Below are 21,066 nucleotides of genomic sequence, written 5' to 3' on the forward strand. Positions count from 1 at the left end.
TCTCATGTATAATTATTACGATTTAATATCAACATTCGAGAGATATTGGGTTTTTAAAGTATGAAATTTCATTAATTCCCTATTTAAGTACCTACACTGTTTTGCTGTGGAAGAGAGGGCTATTCGTGCTATCTATAATTTAAAATGTAGGGAATCTCTGAGAGATAAATTAAAGGAAATTAATATTACCTTTCAATGTATTAATGAAAATGTTATCTATGTATACAAAAATAGTGATAGGTTTACACACGGACAATTTTAATACTCGGAACAAATGCAGGCTGCAATTTCCTCGTACTAGACTATCTAGTTAGTCATTCCCTTTTGGGAAAAGGGATACTCTTCTTTAAAAAAATCCTAGAGTGTAACACAAACTTAACGATTATCTAGTTGATAAAAGGGCCTGGGACTAGTGCTATACAGGCGACTTCTAATTAATTTGCGATATTTGTTTTAGAATAAGTGTTGTTTGATGATTTGCTATTTTTATTATTTTTTTACGCCCGCTTTTTCTCTCAGCCTACAACCTCTGTCTTCTTTGCCGATGAGTAAGTAATACTTGTATCTTATGTTCCATAATAAACATTTTTTATTTATTTATAGAGCGTTCAACTGTAACACAGGTTCTCGACCTTAAAAGGGATGTACTAAAATATAGATTTAAGACTATTTACTTAATCAAGAAATTTTTGATTTGTTTTGTATGGAATTCCTTCCACATAAAACATTACTTTAAAAAACTTTGATTGAGACGTGCGTCTTCATCATGATTCTTTGCCTCACCACATCCGTGAAACAGTACTCTAAAATGTTATATTCAAAACCGGAACCAGATAAAACGAAAAAATTATCCTAAATCGTATGAAGCCATATTTCAGGGAACTGCAATGAATAAGCGAACCACAGACGTCCCAAGTCCCAGAATCAATCCCGGCTTGATTTATGGCTTTTCCTTTTTGCCCGGGATAGTTTTTGTCATCCGGTAGAAATATATTTTATACGGAATTGGAATTTTCTATTCAGATTTACATACAAACTACAATTTTAATTCCACTGGCTACTATTCTCACTGGAATCAAAATCTAATGAATGTTCATGTAAACTGACACAACTAGACGCGCGTCATTTTACTATGAAAGTAAGACCAATTGTCGTATCATATTATACGTATATACTATATTAAATATGAGTTTTGGCCTAATGCGTTAAGCATGCGTCCACTGAGATTGTAGGTTCGAATAATCGCAGAACGTGAATTAAGTTTTCTTCATATGAAAACAAAGCGTTTCTTGTGCTCGTGGTTCCAAAAAACCACCCACGGCGTGCGCCAGGCTTAAAGCTTGCTTATAAATAATATTAAGAAACACATATAGAAAGCAGGCCTGGACCTATTGTTATTTTTTCTCTTATTATTATTAGTTTTAGACGTATTGAACTTGTGAATTGTGGCCTTTCCCGTAATAGAAATAAATAATGCAAAGGGAGGAACAAACTTGCTGACTTTTTGCCCGTTCTTCTCAGAACAAGGCCTCCTGGTAGAACAATGAACGGATGCCGTAAATTTGACATGCATAAGTGTACAAATTGTACCTAAATGAATAAATAACTTTTGATTTTTTTTTTGGTTCTATCATGTTTTATGTATTATATAATATTAATAAGTCTTCAGAAATTTATCTTCGTAAACGAATTGTTCATATGCATTCCATTTCTATCCCTGAATATTATCTGCAAATCTGATTCTGTCAAGTTAAAAATCGAACTGCCTTGGATATTGTGCCTCTAGGGGATTGTACTTCAAATATCGGACATTTGAAATCCTAATCTGAGTATATTCGTACAATAAAATCCCTGTGGAGAGAACTAACTAAACTAATAAAATGGTGTATGAGAAGTAGGAAATGTTGTTGTTAAAGTATACAAGAGGCCTTTCAAAAATTAGTTCCTTATTTACTTGAATAACCTTCTTATTGACCGATATCCTCTCGATGTAGCAAACATGAAGTATATTTGCATTGAGTTAATGATTATTCATGTGTCATTTGGGCCAGCACTGATTAGTCGACTGTGGGTGAATTGCACCGCGAGGTCCTACCTCAGAGATGTCCACCGATCAACACGGTTAACTAGGTAAATCATTCAGTTATACTGATGAAACTCGGAAAATATATAATCCAAATAAATTGTCCAAAAACACTATTCAGCCAAGCCTTGAAAACGGCTAACATTAACCATCGTTAAATTATGTCTCTTTCAGTTTTTGAAGTGAAACTTCTGTATCGGCGTTGGAAAAAAATGACCATCACATATTTCGGTTACGCGCCATCTTTTTCTTTAACCTACCACGGTTGATTGATGATAGCAATGATAGTAATAATTCTATTACAATTAATGACATTCTGTAATAATCTTAATAAGTAATAAGGTAAAATGAAATAGCTGTATTATTTGTATTCATGTCTATGATAATAAAATCCTTTTGTTAAACTTTATCTAACCAATTTCTGTAAAGTATTTCTGCATATCATATAGAAGTTTCACTACTTACGTGTGTACACTAGCACACATTTTTTAATCGTATGCTTAATGTGTCTTCAATGGTACTGACGGGGCTTCAAACGGTACCACTGTGTTCGAAGGTCATTTTTGCTGCACATACTTAATTTTCAAAGATAATATTTAATGTGCATAACTGTGCTGTTCAAAGGAAACCGCACTCAGGCTAAATGTATTCAAAATAGGCTTAAATATCAGAGTGCAGCAGTTGCAAGTATACATTATTTATGTCCGCAATAATCTTGAGAGCCTTCTTAGCTGGTTTCATAATATACGAGCTGTTCTTTTATTTGAATTCTATTTTGTAAAATGTATTTGCTCTTGGCTTAGGCGTATATAATATTAATATAAGTTTATTTAGTACTTTTCTTAACAATATAATACAGCTAAATATAGCAGTGCCTTGCTAACGTGATAATCTGGTGTTTGCATTATGTCCTGTGGTTTTACTGGTGTTAATTTTATTATATTACAGGGCAGGGCTCTTTTGATCTAAAGGTGATACCTATATATACATTCTATATGTAGGAAATTAGAACCAATAGTTACAAAGATTACCGCTTTGTTTATATTATCTTATAACATTAGCGTAGATTATTATGAACGACTATAAATATACTTTTTTTATAGATTAGGTTAGGGATGGCAAATATACAGGTACATATAATATTGGTTCGGAAATATCAAGATGGAACTATTTGACAGATAGATTACACATTAATTCTCGCATAAACTCTTCTCCGGCGTGCGGCCTATTTGTGAGGCGTATGGTAATATACTGTAATATAAAAACGTACTAAGTAAAGAAAGATCCTTTAAGTGTATAATGTGTACTTTTATCATATTTTGAGTTAAAATTTGGCCATACTGTAAATAAATGAAATACATAAAGTTATTGGCTTTTCGGTGTTTGTTTGTTAATACATCTGATGGTAAAGCTCCCAGAATTTTAATCACGTATAGGTTCTTTAAAATATTAATATAAAATGCATTAATTAACCATTCACAGCCAGCTACCGACGCGATATGAATTTAATTAAAATGATGGTAGAAAAATCTGTTCGAGACACATTTAACTTCTTGAGTAATTAGAGTAATGAGACTTCGTTTTGCCAATTGAAAATGGCTTTACTCTAACCTGGGTAATTACAAATTCACTTGATTTAAATATTAGTAGTGAATACTATTGGACCTAATTACTTTGGTTTACGCACTTTGATAAGTGTTTGTGTTAAAATTTCCATTACATGTTAATGTTAACATATTCTTAAACAACTGATAATTACTGATCCTCTTTTGTTTCTTTCCATTAAATTGTGTTTAAGTTGTAATGAAAAGAGACAGTTGGGTACTTTAGTTAAGGCGGAGTCTTAATATGTAAAACTTTTCTCTATTCTTGATTTTGAATGTTATTTCAGGTGAGGATTAATAATAAGAGATTGCGAACTTGCTGTGAACGTATTTAAATTTAGAATGCAAAATGACTATTTCGCTTGAACTGCGCCTATACTACTGAACTGCGAAGATAGTAAGTTTGAATAACTTTAATCTTAAATATATAATTCTACTGTACGTGTGTATGTCACTGAACTCCTCTTAAACAGCTTTAGACGGGTGTACAGGACAATGTCTCTCGGATTCGCTAGTGCAATGAAGTCCCAAGAACGCGTTTTGGTTAAAGCTCACCGATGCCCAGAGTGTGCATTCTGATCAACGAGCTAGGTCTGGATCACCCTCACACTTTAAAATCGATTTTAGATGAATTTTAGTTTTTGTAATTTTAATAGTTTTGTTTAATATTTGTATTATCTTTTCGTGTATGTCATGTTTGCCTATAAGTGCTTGTCACATTAAAATTGTATCTTGTGTTTCTTTTACCAATGTATCAGTGTGCCGAGCGATGGCAAGCTTTTATCAAAACAAAAAAAAAAAACATTATCCAAGCCCATTCCCACCAAGATACTCTCGCCAAAACAACCCGAAGTGATCTGACAAGGTCCTTAAGGCCAACAGCAAAATTCAATTCGAAACTAAGTAAAACTGAAATTTGTAGACAAATAATATATACATAGATCTTATTGTATCTGATTTGAACAATATGATAATATAGAAGAGAAATACGAAAGAAAGTAAAGTAGAAAACGCGGTAAACCGTTTGCCTCTTACCTGTAAATATTTAAGGAATATTATCATAAACTGATTCTATTGTATATTCAAAAAAAACCGGCACCCATCTTTTGAATTGAAAAAGCCTCAAAACGCATCTAGTATTAAAGTTCCAAAAGTTCTAGCCCTGACAATCGACAATCAATAACATTTTATAGCGAATCAATCATTGTTGGAGCTGGGTTGCTAACGATCTATACGAATTGTGTAATTTCAACTCTTTTAGTTTGCAATAGAGTCCCTATTTCTTTGTAACAAAAAGGACAAGTGAGGAAGCCATGTGTCATAACGTAATTGAATTTGCAGTTTTGATTTGTGACTAAACTGTAATTGGGTGATTACTGTCTTGGTCGAAAGTGACTTTTCACTTCATAATCCTAATTCGTACTTTAAAACTGTCATCAAAAATTATAATTTATTTTTCACCTAGGTTCCTATAACTACTAACTCGATTTTTATGAAAGTTCTGTTTGAGTTAGAATATAGGCGATTTCAATGGATGATGTAGATAAGACTTTATGGTTTCAAGTAAGTTGAGGACAAACGCGTTTGGAATTCTAAATAGATAATACAGACATATCATTGAATCATAGAAGATACCCATATTTTTCAAAATCTTTATTAAAGTTACACACTTGACATACAAATCTCATAACACACCAACAATACGTTTTTTTTTTACAAAAAGATGTAGGAATTGATCTGGAGCCTCATAGGAGAGTTCCGGGAGACAGTCCAGATATTCCATAAGCACAGTAAACACAATATGCACACAACATTGAGATGGCACAAACCGACTTATGAGAGGAGGTCTCTAGGGAAATAAGAGGCGCGAATGCAGACTGTTTGTTTACCTGTGTATATACCATATACATAGAACTACATAGTAAAAGTGTTTTTTTTTTACAAATCAGTATTCGTTTATTATGAACTCTTAAAACAAATATGGTGCTCCCAAATACCAGCTTCCTTCTTTTGACCAAATTCAGCGAAAGGCTTTTCGAATTGTCCTTCTCCAATATGCTAATTGACTTGATTCTCTTCCTCTAAGCAAAGACATTGCGTCTCGCTGCGTATTAGAACACTTCGTATACTTATAACGGGGATTGTTCTGAAGAGTTGTTTAGATTGATTGTTCCTGTCTCATTTGAAACTTCCACGGTCCGCTTCAAAAGACTCTTTCTTTTACAAACTAGCTAGTACACTCCTCCCCGGCCGGAGCACCCACGAAAATGGTTGTAATGAATTATCAAGTCATTAAGTAGATTTGTGTACTTTTGTTTCAATTGTATCGCAATGCGATTCGATCTTGGTCTACCCCGTTGGATTACTGTATTTAAAAAAATGTTAGGGTTTTGTATGAAACGATAGTTAAACTCAATGTGTTAAAAATATTACTTAATCGTGAATACTGCGGAAACTATTGACAATAGAGCAAAGTCATGTACTACAGTTTAATAGAAGACATGTCAAACAAAGCCATATTCTTTTTGCATTTACTAACCTAGTGCTGGTGGCCGGGATCGGTGCGGGTGTACCACAGAGCACAGGTAGTTACTTCAAAAAAATTTAAAATTTTAATATCCTATGACATATGGAGAGTAACACACATACACCATACATACACCACGCAAGTGTAGACGATTGCAAAGCTTTCTAAGGAAACGTTTTTGAATTTCAATATAATTTATGCACATTTTGTAATGTGGTGACCGGATTACAGTAGCATACCCTAAAATACTACGGACAATCGATTTGTAAAGAGTAACTGAACTGTGAATGTTAGTAAAGGATGAAGAGGACCTTAATACAAAACCAAGCATTTTATTGGCCTTGTATGCGTGTGTACACAAAAATTCAGTTTTTGGTCCAAAATACTCCGAGATCTCTTGAAGAATATTTAAGAACTAATAGTAAGTTTTGAATGTGATAAGAAACTTCGATTGTATTGGTGACTTGTGAAATTGCACAAGTGTTATTTGATTAATAGGGTTTTCAAGTAGGTACATAAATCTCTACTTGCAAGGGAGGTTTGGTAGTAAGTTTAGGGCAATCCAGTCTTACTGTTAGGGCGGGGGCGGGACCGCCTACGCATAGTGGCGTAAAAACAGTCCACACCTGCACAATCAACCTTTAAATATCACAATAGTCATTTAATTTTAGTAATAGGCATTTTGAGCCCAAAAAGTATTCATTTAAATAGCTTCGTGTAACGAGTTTCTCAACAGAATGTTTCAAACCGTAACGCTGTTAGCATGTACGCTGGTATCATTTTCAATTTACATTAAATTTTGATAACAAAGGTTTTTCAGCCTCATTTTCATCGTGCTAAAATTTTATCAAAGCTTAATAGCGAATCTCATAATAGGTAACATCAAAATGCGCGCATCTAATTGAATATTGTTTGCATAATGGATACCGGATGTTGAATTAATATGCAAAATCTATGGAGCAATGTGAAAATCGTGGACGGCATTATGCAAATCCCGAGTATCGGTGAAAAGAGTTCGATTTTTGTTTTGCATAATGCGATCGCCGAGGCCGCCGTCAATTATTTCAACTTGCCATTTTACGTTGGCACTATCTTTTGGAAATATAGAAGCGAAAATAAGATTATATATTTGTTTTCCTATCATCAAAAATATATCAAATAGCGAATGCTAAGGCATTTTGGACAGGCCTAGTAAATTGTGCTATCAATCTTCCAATAGCGATACAGATTAAGTTTTCCTATATGTCATAGGAGTCTTCTTCGAGCTTTCGAATCTTACTATTACTGAAACAATAAAAAAACTTTTTTGTCAATACCAACAAGAAACTGAATAGTTTAATTATAACCCTAGAATAGTTTAGATAAGAGCACTGTCAGCCTAGTGGCTTCTGCGTTCGACTCTCATTTGTGATGTCGTGGGTTCGATCCCCGGCCGTGCTCCAATGGACTGGACGGTTTCACATTCACTTAAACAGTGAACGAAATTATCGTGAGTAAACCGGCTTGCCTCATACCCAAATAGTCGACGGCGTGTGTTACAGGCACAGAAGGCTGACCACCTACTTGACTATTAGATTGACTAATTATCATGAAACATTTACACAAATCTGAGGCCCAGACCTAATTATATTTTGAAGTGAAACTTCTCTATCGGCGTTGGTAAAAATTTACCGTCACATTTTCGGTTACGCGCCATCTTTTTCTTGTCCCTACCACTTTGATTCTATGAGATTCGAAGCCATTAATAACAAAAATATATAATAATGATAGTAATGACAGTATAATGACAGATAATAATTCTATTACAATTAATGAAATTCTGTTATAAACTTAGTAGTAATAAGGTAAAATGAAATAATTGTATTATTTGTATTCATGTATATGATAATAAAAGTGTTAAAGTTTATCTAATTTAACTTTATTTAACCAATTTCTGTTAAGTGGCATATAGTAGATCATTTTTCTAAAAATAAGGTCAAAAAGAAGTTTCACTTCTTACGCGTGTATACGCTAGTACACGCACACAGTTTTTAATTGTATAGCAAGTATTACCACGGGTTAACTTTTCCCGCCTAAGCATCTTTTGATTGAACAAAAAATTTAATTTGCAACAAAAAGTATTTTGTTTAACGTTTAATTATCCTCTAAGATAATTAGACATCTATTACACTCAAAACATTAATTTAAACGTGATCAAAGCAATCCTTTTTTTAAGAAATACCACACAAATATCCGCCATCTTGTCTGCCAATTTGGATGTTTAATTTATTAAAACAAGGCAAAGTAAAACAATATCGTGAAAGTAGAATATTCAAAATTTACGTGTAATTCCAAGTAAACATCGGTTAAAGTTAACCAAATGTTTAATATTCATAAAGCGACGCTTTTAATTATAAATAAATGTGTAATAACGTACGAATGTGTTGTCAACCAATTAGCTGTGTTGAGTTAGCATTGCGTGTTCCGTGATTAAAACCGCCTCATTTTTATTAAAATTAACATTTTAATTACGTACGCTGATTAATATTGCAAGTATAAAATTATTGCTTTCATGTTTTTCCTGGAAATCGGAAATGTGACGATTTTGTATTACATAATTTGTGTACACAAGTTTTCTTTTAATTATTATATACATAGTATAGCAGTGTTTGCCAAATGGCTTGAGTGTGCGACTCTCATCCCTGATGTCGTAGGTTCAAGCCCCGGCTGATCACCAATGGACTCTATGTGCGCATTTAACTTACGCTCGAACGGTGAAGGAAAACATCGTGAGGAAACTGGCTAAGTTCCAAAAGGTTGATAGGCACAGGAAGCTGATCACCTACTTGCCTTTTAGATTGGTAAATGCTCATGAAACTGAGGCAGAAATCTGAGGCCCAGATCTATAAAGGTTTTAGCGCCACTGATTTATTATATTAAAAAAATTATAACTTGTTTAGTATTATCATTGATACCAAGTTAATATTATTACATTATCAAAGCTTAATAGCGAATCTCATAATAGGTAACATCAAAATGCGCGCATCTAATTGAATATTGTTTGCATAATGGATACCGGATGTTGAATTAATATGCAAAATCTATGGAGCAATGTGAAAATCGTGGACGGCATTATGCAAATCCCGAGTATCGGTGAAAAGAGTTCGATTTTTGTTTTGCATAATGCGATCGCCGAGGCCGCCGTCAATTATTTCAACTTGCCATTTTACGTTGGCACTATCTTTTGGAAATATAGAAGCGAAAATAAGATTATATATTTGTTTTCCTATCATCAAAAATATATCAAATAGCGAATGCTAAGGCATTTTGGACAGGCCTAGTAAATTGTGCTATCAATCTTCCAATAGCGATACAGATTAAGTTTTCCTATATGTCATAGGAGTCTTCTTCGAGCTTTCGAATCTTACTATTACTGAAACAATAAAAAAACTTTTTTGTCAATACCAACAAGAAACTGAATAGTTTAATTATAACCCTAGAATAGTTTAGATAAGAGCACTGTCAGCCTAGTGGCTTCTGCGTTCGACTCTCATTTGTGATGTCGTGGGTTCGATCCCCGGCCGTGCTCCAATGGACTGGACGGTTTCACATTCACTTAAACAGTGAACGAAATTATCGTGAGTAAACCGGCTTGCCTCATACCCAAATAGTCGACGGCGTGTGTTACAGGCACAGAAGGCTGACCACCTACTTGACTATTAGATTGACTAATTATCATGAAACATTTACACAAATCTGAGGCCCAGACCTAATTATATTTTGAAGTGAAACTTCTCTATCGGCGTTGGTAAAAATTTACCGTCACATTTTCGGTTACGCGCCATCTTTTTCTTGTCCCTACCACTTTGATTCTATGAGATTCGAAGCCATTAATAACAAAAATATATAATAATGATAGTAATGACAGTATAATGACAGATAATAATTCTATTACAATTAATGAAATTCTGTTATAAACTTAGTAGTAATAAGGTAAAATGAAATAATTGTATTATCAAAGCAATCCTTTTTTTAAGAAATACCACACAAATATCCGCCATCTTGTCTGCCAATTTGGATGTTTAATTTATTAAAACAAGGCAAAGTAAAACAATATCGTGAAAGTAGAATATTCAAAATTTACGTGTAATTCCAAGTAAACATCGGTTAAAGTTAACCAAATGTTTAATATTCATAAAGCGACGCTTTTAATTATAAATAAATGTGTAATAACGTACGAATGTGTTGTCAACCAATTAGCTGTGTTGAGTTAGCATTGCGTGTTCCGTGATTAAAACCGCCTCATTTTTATTAAAATTAACATTTTAATTACGTACGCTGATTAATATTGCAAGTATAAAATTATTGCTTTCATGTTTTTCCTGGAAATCGGAAATGTGACGATTTTGTATTACATAATTTGTGTACACAAGTTTTCTTTTAATTATTATATACATAGTATAGCAGTGTTTGCCAAATGGCTTGAGTGTGCGACTCTCATCCCTGATGTCGTAGGTTCAAGCCCCGGCTGATCACCAATGGACTCTATGTGCGCATTTAACTTACGCTCGAACGGTGAAGGAAAACATCGTGAGGAAACTGGCTAAGTTCCAAAAGGTTGATAGGCACAGGAAGCTGATCACCTACTTGCCTTTTAGATTGGTAAATGCTCATGAAACTGAGGCAGAAATCTGAGGCCCAGATCTATAAAGGTTTTAGCGCCACTGATTTATTATATTAAAAAAATTATAACTTGTTTAGTATTATCATTGATACCAAGTTAATATTATTACATTTTCCCAAATAATGTTGTTATAGTAGTCAAAGGACATTCTTAGATGAATATTTATGAAAATCCTTTATTTGAAAATACGTAAAACATATTTGTATTGTTGTAAAATACCATATATAAATCGAATGTTAGCGCATTAAAGATGAAATGGCATCACTTCAAAACTAGACGAATTTTATCTGCATTTTTATACTGAACGCGTCTGAAGCGAGCAGATGGCGCCATTTTCAAACCCGCCATGATTGATTACATTACGCGGGAGCTGTGATTCGTTGATTCTATTTTTGAATTTTATTCGCGCAACGTATTTTTTGTTTGCAAAGGTTTTATTGAAACGTTATGTTTAGCTATCTGTGTTATAGGTGCATGCACAAAAAGGCCTATAGTACAACCTTTTTGGTCATAACGTCTTGGGTTCAAATCCCAAGTACAAAAGGGCAACAGCTGAGGTGTCGGATATTAATTTAACAGTAATCTGTTATGCGATAAAACTGTACATGGCCGATCTCAATAGAGAAAGAATTTTATTTGATTTATTTACAAATATTTACATAGATTACTTTATATTTATGTCCATAGTTTCAGAAAGAGTTGGAAAAAGATGTATAAGACGACAAAAGAAGATGGACAGATGACGTAAAACAACTAGCGGGGAAGAACTAGATCAATATTGCTCAAGACAATGGGAAATGGCAAAATATGGAGGAGGTTTTTACTCTAAAGGGAGCTATACAAAAACTAAACCACTAAAAATTAAATCTAACTTTAAAAAACATATACTAACACAACTAATACTCATATTGAGAATTGTATGCAACAATTTTGTATTAATTTATAAAACGTTAATAATAAGAATGAACAATATTAATTATTAATACACTACATACATCTTTCTTAAATCCGAATCTCCTACGGACGGAGGAGTATTCCTTGGGTAGTTTTTAAGCTGTTTCAGTTTTGTACTACGCTAGCAGCTTATTGATTACTCTACGACAATCTTCATTCGTTTAATTGATAGAGTGCAAAACTTTACTTTTCCCGGGATTGATGACTTGGATAGCAATCTAGCGCAATCTACTATAAACTATCAACACATTAAAATTGTCGCATTAACCAAGAGAGATCCAGGTATGGATCTGATATGTTTAACATATTAAAAAAAACGGTGCTAATAAGTAGATAAATAGTCTTTCTTTGTACTTGAGGGTAGGACTATGCAGTCGGGACATAGCATAGTTTTTTTTTCGTGGCGAAATGCTTTACGCATTCCTGCGGCACGGTTGTCACGTGGTGAAAGGTGTGGTGCTGTGTGTAGCCACTAAAACCCCACCAGCAATCACCCCAGGCAGGACACGATGACAGGGTAGCCTTGTCCCGCCACGCGATCAGCTATTCACGGTCCTCTATAGCCACTAATGATGTTCACATTAAGGGCCGTTGGCATCGGCCAATTCTCCCTGATTCGGAAACCCGGGAGGTGCTTCTTTTGGACGCATAAACTCCTTTTCCCTAGCCCGTCTGCGCATCATAGCATAGTTTGACTCAAATATGTCAAATGTGTGTTCGAAAGTACTGAGTCGCGACGGAAATTCGATGTTTTGCTGATCCGATATTTGCAAGGTAGTATTTTTGTAACTTTTCTTACTAAGTCTGTAGCATATCCATTTAAAGTAACATTGTTGTTGTGTACTTAGTTAAAACAAGCGAACCTTATCTTGTAAAGTTCATATTAAATTCTTGTTGTGCGTTATGACGTTACATTTTCTGCAATGTATCACTATTATATTAATCTAATATTCAGTATTAGTTATCAAACTTTAAATATAAATTCTATAGCCCGACAGTGAAGTGAACTTTTTGTAATAAACATTACCAGCAGAGCTTTTATGAGTCTTTGTGCTTTTTCAGATAGTGATTTATGTTGCTATTTTAGGCTTAGAGAGACAGCAGCATGGATTCTATTAGTAGAAGCAAGCGTAATTTAATAATTATAATAATTTATATTTATTTGTTGCTTCCCTTTAAAGTGGCGAAGACTCCTCATGCACATAAATATCGTTGTGACCTTGCACCATTGATCCTACCCACAGGGCTCCGTCTGTTAGCTCAGGTCTCTTGGTGCATATATCCCGTACTTATTTATATATTCACTACTTATGTGTTAGAGTACATCTATTGGGCTTCGGGATCCATAGGGTTGTTAGGTTCTCACCCTCTTATATACTTTGTTATCTAGTGCAGCTTGCTAATACATACACTACATATTCCATACATACATAATTCAGTCTTAAATGACATATTAGTATTGGTAAGGAAATAAAACTAAACGATAGTGGGGCATGGATATAACATATGGTTATGTGTGATCTATGTAATCAACACATTCAGAATACCATTGGTGCTATGCCTTACGCGATGTATCAATGCCACCCGAATAATAATATATAAATAAATAATTTATTTGCAAGATACATTTAGATCGAACAATTATAAAAATCCGCACAATGCTTGGCGATTGAAAAGAGTGGCGGAGAGTTTATTGCCAGTTCTTCTTTTCCGTTCTACGCCCTTGATTTGAGAACTCGCAGTAATTGTAAAATTAGAAGCAATTAATGTATATTTCTTTTTTTTGTGACGTTCATGTGTTACCTATATGAATCAAGGATTTTTGACTTTTACTTTGACTTTATAAACTCATCGAAAAAATTGATAAATTTGAGGCAATGTTGTAGTGCCACTGGATAATTAATTATATTATACAATGTTAACATATAATGTTTAAGTTTTGTATATAAGCTAGTGAAGTTCATTTGAAAGAGCGGGGTTAAGGGTAGAAGGCAGTTGAAGTCTATCAAATAAGACTTGTGAAGCTGATATAAACAAATATAACTTTCCGCACTGTATAAACACGATTAAAGTGCTATTTTCACTAAATTGCTTCATTTTCAGGAAGGAACTTCTAAATATAGAGATTAGTAAATAATGTAGTAAATCCCATGTTTATTTCAAACGGCAAACACTCAAATTCTTTGTCAACTTTAGATAGGGGAAGAGAAAATACCAATTTTTCTCAATAAAACCATACGGACGTCAAAAACTATAACAAACGTGACATATATAGGCACTTAGGACATATTTATTACTTATATTGTCAAAGCCCTTCGTTTTGGTCCCTTTTGAAGGACGCCTTCACTGCGAAACGGTTCTCATTCTAACAAATTAAGACAATATTATTATAGCTTTTGACAAATAAAATGAATTATAAAACAAATAAGATTAGATGACATTAACCACACTATATCAATTGATTTATAAAGGATAGATAACCACTCTTCGAAAGACGTAGACAAAAGTACAAATTAAGATTTAAATTACTTTTCTTGCAGCTAAAAAGTAAATTAACAAAATTATTTGGGCTCAAATCGAAATTGTCACAACCGTACCCAGTACGTACCCCGTGTCACCAACTTTGTACTATAAATATATGCGTTATAATTATATATACGCTTGACTTGCACATGCACTGTACAGCGTCCCATCGCTGCGCTCATATGTAGCGTTTTTGAAACGTGAACGTTCATAATAAAATTCCGTACATATAGTTAGTGGTGTTTGATTTGACAAATTGCATCCTTTGTTGGCACCAAACTGTCGATAACCCTACACTATTTGTCGACCTTTTCAAACTAAGCGATTCCTTTCACGTCGACTTGACGGAACGGTGTTTTATTAAGTTTTCGACTAACCCGATAAGTTTTGAAAAGTTAAAAATTTAATTCAAACTTCATACTAATCATGTCTAAGCCAATGCGGTTTCACTGTGGTTTGTCATATATAAAATAACAAAGCTTTATTAAAGTTAATAGCCTAGCCTAGTGGCTCTCGTCCTTGAGGTCGTAGGTGTGGTCCCCGGCTGTGCACCAATGGGCTTTCTACAAAGAAATGCAAAGAAGTGCAAATTTAATTCGTTCGAACTATTCTTCGACCCAAAATGTCCACGACGTGTGTCAGGCACCTCATCTACTTTCCTACTAGATTGACAAATGACCATAAAAAAGATACAGGAATCCAGACATAAAAAAGTTTGTTTTTATTTTTTCATATTATTTTAATCCCATACAAAGAAAGCTTATCACAACATACTCATGTGTTTTTTCTATCAGGTAATAATATACTGTTACAACAATTATGTTTTTGTGTATATCAATAGCATTATTATAAAAATTAAATACACCGTAGTTTTAAATGCGAATATAAATCTTTAAAGCCGTTTCTTAGTGAAATATTTTTCAAGAAAGAGCCGATTCATTTAGTTCTCAACTTTGAAATAAACAGTAATATTCCTTTGTGGGCTCTTGAGTCACTTTGTATTGAAATTGCAAGAAGTTCTCAGTAATTGGGATAAACTCAACTGAAACTTATGAGCTCTAGCTTGCCCAGTAATATTACGAGCATTATTGCTGGATCGTTTTATTAAATGAATTTCTTAGTATATTTATTTACAAACTGTGTAAAGAATAGTGTTGGAATAATCCTTTAAGAAAGCAACTTTCATCCATGAGGTCGATCCCCGTGCATCAATGGTTTTACGGTTTTTGTAGGCAATCAACCCTTCTAGAGGAAAATATTGTAATCGACGCCGTGTGTTAGGCACAGAAGGCCACTTAAAAAAAATGACCACGAAACTGATACAGAAATTTGTCATCCAGTCAGCTTGTAGCGCCATTGGTTTTTAACAGGTGTACAGTTTCGTCGTTTAATTATTTTTAATGGCAGATTAAGAAGCTCCTCTTTTACGATCTTCAAGTAGGTTAAGGTAGCCAACTTAATGTAAAGGGTGATGCTGAAATCTTCTGGTGTCTATGGGTGTATGTATAACATAAGATGAGTGTGTCTCCTCATTGACAAATTGTAAACATTTTTTATAAATTTATCTTGATACATGACTTGTGTTAATATTGAATTAAAATTTAAAGATAATTAATATTACTATTTTTAATGCATGCACAGATAATGTAATAATTAATCATATAATATACTTGTTTAAAATATATTATCAATTATGGAAATAAAGAGGCTATAATAATAATAATATTGAATTTGTTTGATTTCACAAAGATGTGAAGATTGTTTAACACTATTTTTTATTCAATTGATACTTTCACAAATATCTTCTAATTTAATAAAGTACATAATAATAATAATTAATTTTCATTACTGATAGACAAAATAAATTAACAAATAAATAAAATATTTATAAAAGAAGATGGAACTCGAACAAAATTTTATTCTATAGGAGTTAAAAGTAATTTGTCTTTTAAATTCAAATATTTCTTTTATTTTAATTCCTAAACATTTGTTTTATAAATATAATATTAATATTATAAATAAATATAAATGTTTAGGAACTCGAACTAAGTTATTATTGAGTGCAGCCTGTGCCAATGGACAATCATAAGACTTTTTGTTCCGTTTCGCATAGTTTATTAGTAATATTTTTTGTAAGGTATGTACCTTGTTTAAATGCTTAAAATTTTATTAAATACTTTTTATAAATTTAAATTGAGTAATTATGTTTTTAATCTGTTTAATAAATTTAAAAAATCATTTCTTTTTATATTTACAACGTAATGGAATGTTAACTGTGCACAGACTAAAGCAAAATCTTATTGACCATTTATCAAAATTCACTTAAAACTATTTTCAGCGTAGCGACGCTTAAAATTCATTCTGGAATAAAGTAGCTATTTGAGAGCTTATTTGGTTTCAAATCTAGTCTCAGGTAATCTTTGACCTGAAAGACTTCTTGAATACGGCCTAAGTACTCTTAAAATTTTCAAACTGTAGAAAAAATACCAAGTATGTAGTCTGTGTCATAACCATCTCTTGGACACATTCTTACATACGCAATATTTTTTATGTATACTGTTAAGTATTGTAATAAATACAACCTTCTTGATGCACAAAAACTATTTTTTTTATAACAAAAATATTCAAATAGACCAATCAAGCTAAAATCTCCTTAAAAACACGGCCAAAATAGAAAACAATGCATTCCCGCCAATTTAACAAATGAAGCAGATAAAAAATATTCTGAATGACTCAAGATTTGAGCATCAGATTTGGAGGACAAAGGTGGCTTTGACTTTACGAGTGCCCTAAATATAAAGATAAAGCAGAATTCTTTTGTTCCCTGCGTTTTATAAAATTCTCTATCTTTGTATTACGGAGGGTGTACAAATTGCGTTTTTTGTTGGTGGTGTTTAATGTTTACTGGTAATAATAGATCGCGCAATGAAAGATGGACACTTCTAATAACAAAATGGACTGGACCTACTGGAAATAGATGCATAGGACGAAACGAAAACGAAAACGAAAAGATGGACATACAACGTTAAACAATAAGCAGGGAAAATCTGGATCAATGTTGCTCAAGACAAAGGGAAATGTAAAAATACACTAAAAGGGGTAATACAAAAACTAGACCACTAAAATAAATCTAACTTAAACTTTTATAACTAATAACAATATTTAAAAAATTAAACTCATAAATTGTTGTAGTGTTTAATAATAATAAGGTAATTTCTATAAATGTTATGTAATCTTAAGATTATACGTAGCAACTATATATAAAACAACTTTAAAAAAATGTAAAACCTACACTAACTTAAGGTCCTTAGCGTGCCAATTCTTAAAAGACTGGCAACGCACTCGCTAGTCCTCTGGCAACAATTCGAGTGTGTCCATCCTCCCAATTGCCATCTGTTTTATTAAAAAAAATATAAGCCAACCTCACGGTTATTTATTTATATATGTTCGCTAATACTTTTTAAAATATTTTCCGTATTGTATTTTAATGTAAAGCAATAGAAATAGTAAATATGATATAATGATTTTTATGGACTTAAGTATAAGGAAGTGTTCAGCCAAACGTGGATTTACTATCGCGGGATAGGGGGGATTCACAACGCATCACATATCATTTATGACGTGATCACACGGCATGATTCATAACATCATTCTTACGACAGTGCATGGAAATACAAAAAGAATCTTATCCACGCCCTTTTGCATTTACAAAAAAATGGCGCTACAACCTCTTTAGGTCTGGGCCTCAGATTTCTGTATCATTTGTTAATGTTATAGGCAAGTAGGTAATCAGCTTTTGTGCCTGACGCGCGCCGCCAACACTTTGGGTCTAAGGCAAACCGGTTTCCTCACTATGTTTTCCTCCATCGTTCGAGCGACAGTTATATGCGCACATAGAATGAAAGTCCATTGGTGCACAGAGGGGGATCGAACCTACGACCTCAGGGATGAGGGTCGCACGCTAAAGCCACTAGGCCAACACTGCTCATGAAATCTCTTATATGCAAAGTATATAATAATTTACAAGCCAAAATAATTTATAGTACATTTACTCTCCTAGAGTTACCTAGTCTTTGTTTTGTTTGACCAATACAACATCACATTTATGTGCCTTTTATTAATGATTTTAGGATAACAAGCAACATAATTTATATTACTATTGTAAGATAATTAGCAAATAAAACATTTATACAATTAATTTACTATCAAAATTAATTTATAATTTCTCCTTCAGAAATGCTTGAATATCAAAACTACTGAGCTGATTTTGATGAAACTTGGATTGCGTCCTAAGTTTTTATGACGTCAGATGTATTTTAGCTTTCGAAAATTATCTGGACAAACTTCGAAAATTACTTAATTTTACACGTGTGGATAAAAGTCCAAACTATTATAATACTATAATATTATCAATGTTACACATAGTTTTTTTTTAACGGTTAACATAAGGAAAACTCATTCAAAGTAACTTTACGATTTTGTCGTGGTCGTCAGTGATAATTATTATTCTAAACGAGTGATTCCCCTTTTACGACGCTCTCAGTATATAAGAATGTTTATTCAGAAATTATTACATTGCAAACGAAATTAATTTAAAATGAAGTTGTGTTTGATTGCTATGTGTTTGGCTGTTGCTACGTGCATTGATGGACAGGGGTTTCCTACAGGTACTGTGAAAATAGTCTTAATAAAATTTTGTAGTTTGCTATTGTTATTATTATCAGAGTATTTATTTATTTTTAATTATTAAACCTATATGTGGTTATGTTTTCTATTTGGTTTTGTAAGGAATTTGTATAATGGGGTTTAAGGTAAGGACTATACCGTACAGGCACCTTAAATCCCTTAGTAGTTATTTGGTACTCTTAGTTTATTTATGTTTACGCAATAATAATTTAAAAAAATAATCTATATACTTTATAGGTACGTAAAGAAGTTTATTTGATATGTCAACTGAAATAGTTAAAAGTTATAATACTTATGTATTTGTAAATTGATATTACAGAGAAACCCTATAATACAATTTACTTAGAATTCGTCGTTAGGCAAGCAAAAGTTACTTCATTTAAAATATTATATCTCATAAACTAATAGTACGACATTTGTCAAATTTGTACACGTGTCTTGTAAAAATTAGGGTTACCAAAAATCATATTTATTTTATATGAGTGGCGAATACGAACTTTTCAGCCCACCTAATATATTATTATCCTTACAATAACATACTAACATAAGTATTGGTTTATCCTCATTTTAACATGTGAGCTTGAATTAAATTAAAATAACACTTTATAAATATTTTTGTGCGACAACACTGAAACCATTTGTCCTAATCGCTCGTACGTGACTTTTGAAGATGTAAATGCGAAAATAAATATAGTGTATAATTTGTGTCAGCGGTTTGAAGGACCTTGTACGTATTTTAAGACTTTGATGTTTAAAAAAAAATCAGTGGAACTACAACCTTTTTACGTCAGGGCCTCAGATTTATGTATCAGTTTCATGATTATCAATCTAATAAGCAAGTAGGTGATCAGCCTCCTATGCCTGACACCGTTGACTCTATGGCTGTAAGGCAAGCCGGTTTCCTCACGATGTTTTCCTTCACCGTTCGAGCATGTTAAGCGCACCCTGAAGCATCTAGCCCAACACTGCTCATTTAGATGTTTTTAGCTTTCTATAATATTCTTTGTTGTTGCAGCAAAATGTCCTCCAGGCGAACATTCCGTCCTGTATTGCCCAGAAAGAGCGGAACCAGATTGTGACAACCCTACAGTCCATAACCTCAAGGGACCAGCTGCGTGTGGCCGACCTCAGTGCTTCTGTAACACCCCGAATGTCAGAAACCTGAAAACTGGGAAATGCATACCTCTTTCGAAATGCTAAGCGATATTTTTAGTCAAAAATAAATCAATAAATAAATATTAATGCTATTTGACAAGAAGTGATATGAGAACTTTAGATAAGTAAAATTACTATAAATTTATGAACAAAGGCGAATGTTAAGGCGGTTTTCAAATGTTTCTTGTATTGTATGAAAAATTGAATACCCACATTTTATTCAAATAAATTTATTTTTAGGAATATACGTTTGTTACTAATGAAAACATGTTTACATATGAAATTGGACCTGATTCGTAAAAAAATTCGCCTAAATCTGCCAGAAAGCAGAACAAATTACTAAATTCTAAGAATTTTTTATTGCCGTATAATAATTCTCGTAAGTACAAAACGAAAGTATAATTAAGACACTCGTATATATTATACGGATATATTAGTGCATCCAACTCTGGGGTTTTGTGTTTGAACCTAGACTGTACACCAATAGAATTATTTATTGTCGTAAGTTCTCGTTCCTTCTCTTCCTCGCCCTAAAGGATTCCCGAACATTCTAACCATTGACTGGCCGGCTGGAAGGCCACATTCGAGTTGTATATATTGTTAGGGATTGGAATAACTTCGTCATCGTATTGATTTGTAGCCTTCGTTGCTACTTAGTAAAAACTATTGAGTAATATATGTCGCAGATTCAACGCGATTAATAATTGCAAAATTGGTGTTACTACCGTCATCCGACATTAAAACACAGTCAGTGCGCACGTCCGGCGCAGGCAACGTTCGAAACTCAAATGACTAAAGAATTCACTTACTGCCACGAAACAGTCACGCCACGGACATTTGGTAGATCACACAGACTAGGCATTGTCAATTG

At 33.1% G+C, this 21,066-nt stretch overlaps 1 long non-coding RNA gene across 1 annotated transcript; it reads left to right on the plus strand.

Annotated features, from left to right (window-relative positions):
- The first annotated feature begins 18,885 nt into the window (after positions 1-18,885).
- On the plus strand, positions 18,886-20,278 carry LOC123720836. Its single transcript, XR_006756095.1, has 2 exons — positions 18,886-19,021; positions 20,056-20,278. It is a non-coding gene; the product is annotated as an uncharacterized LOC123720836 (long non-coding RNA).
- Positions 20,279-21,066: the final 788 nt, after the last annotated feature.

Source organism: Pieris brassicae, chromosome 2 (assembly GCF_905147105.1).
Source record: "Pieris brassicae chromosome 2, ilPieBrab1.1, whole genome shotgun sequence".
NCBI lineage: Eukaryota > Metazoa > Arthropoda > Insecta > Lepidoptera > Pieridae > Pieris > Pieris brassicae.